Below are 6371 nucleotides of genomic sequence, written 5' to 3' on the forward strand. Positions count from 1 at the left end.
CCACTTATGCGGCCAGGGCTGAGTACAGCATCTCGGTCCACCACCTCTTACAGTTATTCAGCCCTGGTTACCTGAGGGGTACCATGCTGCAGTTAAAAGGTCGTGGCACAAGGGGCTTGGTTGTTAAAGCCGATGATAAGCCCAACCGCCGCTTTTGGCGTAAATATGTCTACATCAGGACGGAGCACCTGGTTTCGAATCCCGAAGGGTTCCTAGAAAGATGGAATCCAGAACGTAAGTATTTCTACTCGTAGAATTCAGGACTGCTTGCGCTTTTGACCATACGGCCATTGTGATTTCTTTGCTTTTCTCCTTTTTTTATTCGCAGCGAGGGCTTCTCCACCCCAGTTCATTGATGACATTAAATCATGGGTGGAAAGAATAATACCTTATGCGGAGGAATGCCGTACCTGGGCTGCATTTCTTCAACAGTACGGCCCGTCAGGTAATTCTTTGGCTACGATTTGGGAATTCCCTACGTTCTTATTACCTGACATTCGCGTTGGCAGGTCGGAGCGCCCCTAAGAAGAAGAAAAAGAACGTCGTCACCTCACCTGGGGCGGGGACTGATTCTGAAGACGGATACATACCCTGTGGTTCGCCCAGTGAGGGCACTGCGGAGGTTCCTCAACCGCTGCCCGTGGCGGCATCCACGAGGGGAGCGACTCCTTCAATGCCATCCCCACGGGCTGTGGAGGAGACTTCTGAGAGCAAGGAGCCGCCGGAAAGGAAAAGACGTCGGTTGATAACCGGCAAGGGGATAGCCACAGAAGACGAGGGGGCGAGCGAGCCCCATCGGGAGTCAAGGCCAATTTTTATGGCAGATGCCATCCGTTCCGGGAGGTCGGCTCCCCAAGGGGGGGCGGTTCTCGATGCCAGCCCAACACGCATTCCGGAGAGCGGCTCGTCGGCTGCCGTTGGAGAAGCGGGTGATGATACCGAGAGGGTGGGCCCTAAGGCCGCCCAGGCGGATGCAGATGCGTTAACGCGGGGTCCGGCCCGTGTGGGGATGACGGCAGGTAGATCCAACTGCCGAATTCTGATCCCAGGAGGGTTTAACCTGTTGCAACACAGCGAGCAGGCCGCAACGGATATGACCCTGCTATGTGCGGCCGCTGAGCGTGAAACGTTACAAGGGGTTAGCGACGGGGAACTATCCCGGAGGGTTGCCGGCGCGGCCTTGCAGGTATTTTTCGATTTTCTTCATGTACCGTAAAGTAAATTTTGATGCATACTGACTTGCCTTTCCTCCTTTCCTTTTTTTTAGACTCTCATATTGGAGATAGAGAGGGGGCGGTGAGCGCAAAGGAAGGCAGCCACCTTTAACAAGGTGGTAAAGAAATATCAGCGGTGCCGTGTCAAGCATCAGGCGCTGGCGGACCTACTCAAGCAGGACCCAGAATTTCGGGTTTTTCGTGAGGGTTTGGAGCAGTCGGAGGCCCAGCTGAAACGGAGGGTGGCCGAGTTGGAGCAGATCGACGAGCAGCTGATGACCGCCCTGGCTCGGAACATTGAGCTGGAGACTCTTCTCCAGTCTAAGGAAGAAGAGTTGGAGGTTGGCCGTGGGGTAGCGGCGGAAGCTGCTGATTTGCGGATCAAGGTTGCCGCTATGACCACCGAGCTCGACGCCAAGGCGGCTGAGATTGAAGTCCTCAAGCGGACTGCTGCACCAAGGCCTGATGAGGATGCGCATCGTGAGGCGCATGACATGTGGGTATATGCCGAGGCTAGATTGGTCGTATTCGAGGAGTTCTTAGCTGCGGGTCGAGCTACTGAGGCGGAGGTTCAAGAGCAACGGCGCATAGCCCGTGTCGCCCGTGAAATTTGTGGGTATAGTTCTGATTCCCCAGACCGGGCGGGCTATAACTCCGAAGACGTTAACCGTCTAGAATCCGGCTCTTGGATCTCTGCGGCCTATCAGGCCGAGGACGGCGGTGGACGAGATGGCGGTCCGACGGGAGGCGGTGAACAGAATGGCGAAGCCCCTTAGGACTTGTATTCATTTTGTTTTGCTGTATTTGGAGCTGTAAATAGGTCCTTTTGTACATGTATTTTTTGGATGATAATGGAAGTCATACTTTTGCTGTTATTCTTTTCTTTTTGTACCTTTTATTTTCGGCCTTAATATTGTTGATGGTCTTAGCCGTGTGCACAACTTCGACTGTCGTCGAGTCATTTACTCACCGTAGTCGAATCTAGGTCGACCGTTGGAGGCGATGGCCTTAGCCATAATATAATTGATAGCCTTAGCCATGTAGGCGACTTCAACTCTCGTCGAGTCGTTTAATCACCGTAGTCGAATCTAGGTCGACCGTTGGCGGCGATGGCCTTAGCCATAATATAATTGATGGCCTTAGCCATGTAGGCGACTTCGACTGTCGTCGAGTCGTTTACTCGCCGTAGTCGAATCTAGGTCGACCGTTGGCGGCGATGGCCTTAGCCATAATATAGTTGATGGCCTTAGCCATGTAGGCGACTTCGACTGTCGTCGAGTCGTTTACTCACCGTAGTCGAATCTAGGTCGACCGTTGGCGGCGATGGCCTTAGCCATAATATAGTTGATGGCCTTAGCCTTTCACACATTGGAGATGGCCGTAGCCTTTCATACATTGGAGGTGGCCGTAGCCTTTCATACATTGGAGATGGCCGTAGCCTTTCATACATTGGAGATGGCCGTAGCATTTCATACTTTGGAGATGGCCGTAGCCTTTCATACATTGGAGATGGCCGTAGCCTTTCATACATTGGAGATGGCCGTAGCCTTTCATACATTGGAGATCAAGCTAGTCCAGTCCCTTTATCATGTCGGCCTGGAGGTCGTAAGGAGAGGTTGATATGATAAACTTGTTTCGCAAATATCTCCAAGTGTCCCCTCCGCCGCCTCGTTAAAAACCTCCCCGAGAAAACCCAATTGGGACAAAACTCGGGTAAGGGAAAAAGAGTACGACTCGGGAGACGCCTTTCAGAAGTGGAAATACTTGAGGTGAGTAACGTTCCAGTTGTTTTGGAGCGTTTTCCCTTCCATTGTTTCCAACTGGAATGCGTCTTTGCTGGCTACTGCTGTGATTTTGTAGGGTCCTTGCCAGTTAGTGCCCAGTTTCCCTTCACTTGGGTCTTTGGATGCCAATGTCTTGGCTTTAAGGACATAATCTCCCACCTTGAGTGGTCTTATTTTGGCCCTCTTGTTGTAGTATCTTTCGACTTGTTGCTTTTGGGCCACCATTCTGATATGGGCCATTTCTCTCCTTTCCTCAGCTTCGTCGAGGTCTTGGAGCCTGTTTGTGTCGTTTTCTGTTCCACTGGTGTGTGAATATCTTATGCTTGGTTCGCCGACCTCGACGGGTATGACCGCGTCGGTTCCGTAGACCAGCGAGTATGGTGTTTCCCCCGTGCTGGATTTGGGTGTGGTCCTGTGTGCCCACAACACTTCGGGTAGCAGCTCGGGCCATAGCCCTTTGGCGTCCTCGAGTTTCTTCTTTAGTATGTTTAATATTGTTTTGTCGGAGGATTCTGCTTGGCCGTTGGCGGCAGGGTGATATGGCGTGGAAAGTATCCTCTTGATGCGCCATTTCTCGAAGAATTCGGTCGCTTTTTGACTGATGAACTGTCGTCCGTTGTCACAACTGATTTCTTTGGGGATGCCGAAGCGGCATATATATTTTCCATATGAAGGCGATCACTTCTTGTTCGCGTATTTGGGCGTACGGTCCTTCTTCCACCAACTTGGAAAAATAGTCAGTTAAAACTAATAGAAATCGTACCTTTCCTCGTCCCGCTGGTAGGGGACCTACTATGTCCATTCCCCATTTGATGAAGGGCCATGGGGAAGTGACCGAGTGAAGTGGTTCTCCTGGTTGGTGTATCATGGGGGCATACTTTTGGCATTATTCGCATCGGCGAACATATTCCGCTGCGTCTTTCTTCATAGTGGGCCAATAATAGCCGGCTCGTATTATGCAGCGCACGAGGGCGCGATTGCCTGTATGGGTACCGCGATGACCTTCATGTACCTCTTCGAGCACTGGCCGCGTTTGTTGCGGCCCTAGACACTTGGCCAGGGGTCCGCCAAACGTCCTTTTGTAGAGCTCGTGGTTTATCAAACAATACCGGGCGGCCTGTACGCGGAGCTTCTTGGCTTCTTTTTTGTCGAGTGGGAGTGTTCCATCCTGCAGATAGGATACAAATTGGTTGCGCCAGTCCCAAGTCAAATTTAAAGAGAGTACCTCAGTGTGATCAATGGCTGAATGGAGGAGGGTGACCACGCTTTCTTTGTTGAAGTTTTTAGTGGCTGCGACCAATTTTGCTAGGCCGTCTGCTTCAACGTTTTGTGCTCTCGGAACTTGTTCGAAGCGGCACTCGTCGATTTCGGTCATTAACCTGTGGATTTCTGACTGGTATTTTTGCAACCTCTGCTCCTTGATTTGGTAAGTCCCAGTGACCTGGTTCACCACAAGTTGAGAGTCGCAATGGAGAACGAGTCGTCGAGCTCCATACTTGATGGCTAGTTTCAAACCTGCAATAACAGCCTCGTACTCGGCTTCGTTGTTAGTCATCTCGGGGCATCGTATGGACTGGCGAATTGTTTCGCCCGTGGGTACCTCGAGAACGAGTCCCAGTCCCGATCCCGAGGCGTTAGCGGCGCCATCAGTGTAAAGAGCCCATAGGTCGGCGTTGGGAGGGGCACGGCGTGCCTCTAATTCCGCCTCTGGTAGTATCTCTGCGCTGAAGTCGGCTATGAAGTCGGCAAGTACTTGCGACTTGATGGCGTTTCTTGGATGATATGAGATATCGTGCTCACTGAGCTCTATGGCCCATCTGGCGAGTCTGCCTGATAACTCAGGCTTGTGTAGGATACTTCTCAAGGGGAAGGTCGTCACTACTTTTATGGGGTGGCATTGGAAATAGGGTCGGAGCTTCCGTGAAGCTACGACCAATGCCAAAGCTAATTTTTCAAGGTGTGGATACCGTGTTTCGACGTCCACTAAGGTTTTACTAATATAGTAAATAGGAGATTGCGTACCTTCGTTTTCACGAACTAGGACTGCGCTGACGGCGACCTCGGATACGGCCAAATATACCAGCAGTGGCTCGCCTGGATTTGCTTTGGTTAGCAGTGGCGGCGAAGATAGGTACGCTTTCAATTTCCTTAAGGCCTCGACGCATTCCTCATTCCACTGTAACCCATTACCCTTTCTCAGCACATTAAAAAACTTATGGCATCTGTCGGAGGACCGTGAGATGAACCTAGACAAGGCGGCTATTCGCCCCGTCAGCTTTTGCACCTGCTTTTTGTTGTTCAGTATCTCGGGTATCGCGTCTATCGCCTTGATCTGATCTGGATTGACTTCGATACCTCGTTGTGATACGAGAAACCCTAAGAATTTTCCTGATGCCACGCCGAAGGCGCATTTATCGGGGTTCAGTTTCATCCCGTACCTTCTCAATATCTCGAAGGTTTCTTTCAGATGGTCGATGTGGTCCTCTTTTCTTGTCGACTTTACCAGCATGTCGTCGATATAGACTTCCATAGTCTTACCGAGCTGCTCTTTGAACATTTTGGTGACCAGCCTCTGGTACGTAGCCCCTGCATTTCTGAGCCCGAAGGGCATTACCTTGTAGCAGTAAGTCCCTTGGTGGGTGATGAAAGTTGTCTTCTCTTGGTCCTCCTCGGCCATCATGATTTGATTGTAGCCGGAGTAGGCGTCTAGGAAGCTCAGTAGTTCATGTCCTACAGTGGCGTCGATCAGTTGGTCGATGTGGGGTAGTGGGAATGAATCCTTTGGGCATGCTTTGTTCAGATCAGTGAAATCCAACACATTCTCCACTTCCCGTTTTTCTTTTTGACCATGACGACATTGGCGACCCACTGGGGCTACTTTGATTCTCTGATGGAGCTGTTGGCTAGTAACTCGTCTACTTCCTTACTGACCGCTTCATTGATAGCGGCGTTGAATTTTCTCCTCATCTGTCGCACGGGCGGATGTAGTGGATCGACATTCAGCTTGTGGGTGGCGATGTCTCGCGGGATTCCCGGCATATCTGAATGGGAAAAGGCGAACAAATCCGCATGGTTAGTTAAGAATTCACAATACTTACTTGGGTTGGCGAGACCGTGCCCTATATAGGCTTTCTTCGTAAGATTGGTTTCATCCAATTGGACTGGGTTGAGATCTTCGACCGTTGCTTTACAGGCCTCCACGACGTCGGGGTCTTTGATGGCGTCCGTTGTCCGGTTGACCTTAGTCCCCGACACGGCTAATTGCTATGCCTCCGCGCTCGCCCCCTTTAGCTGTTGGGTGTGGGCGCAGTCTTGGGCTATTTTGTAGCATTCTTGTGCGGTGCGTGGCTCGCCTCGAATACTGAATACTCCC

Source organism: Nicotiana attenuata, unplaced genomic scaffold (genome assembly GCF_001879085.1).
Source record: "Nicotiana attenuata strain UT unplaced genomic scaffold, NIATTr2, whole genome shotgun sequence".
NCBI classification, from domain to species: Eukaryota; Viridiplantae; Streptophyta; class Magnoliopsida; order Solanales; family Solanaceae; genus Nicotiana; species Nicotiana attenuata.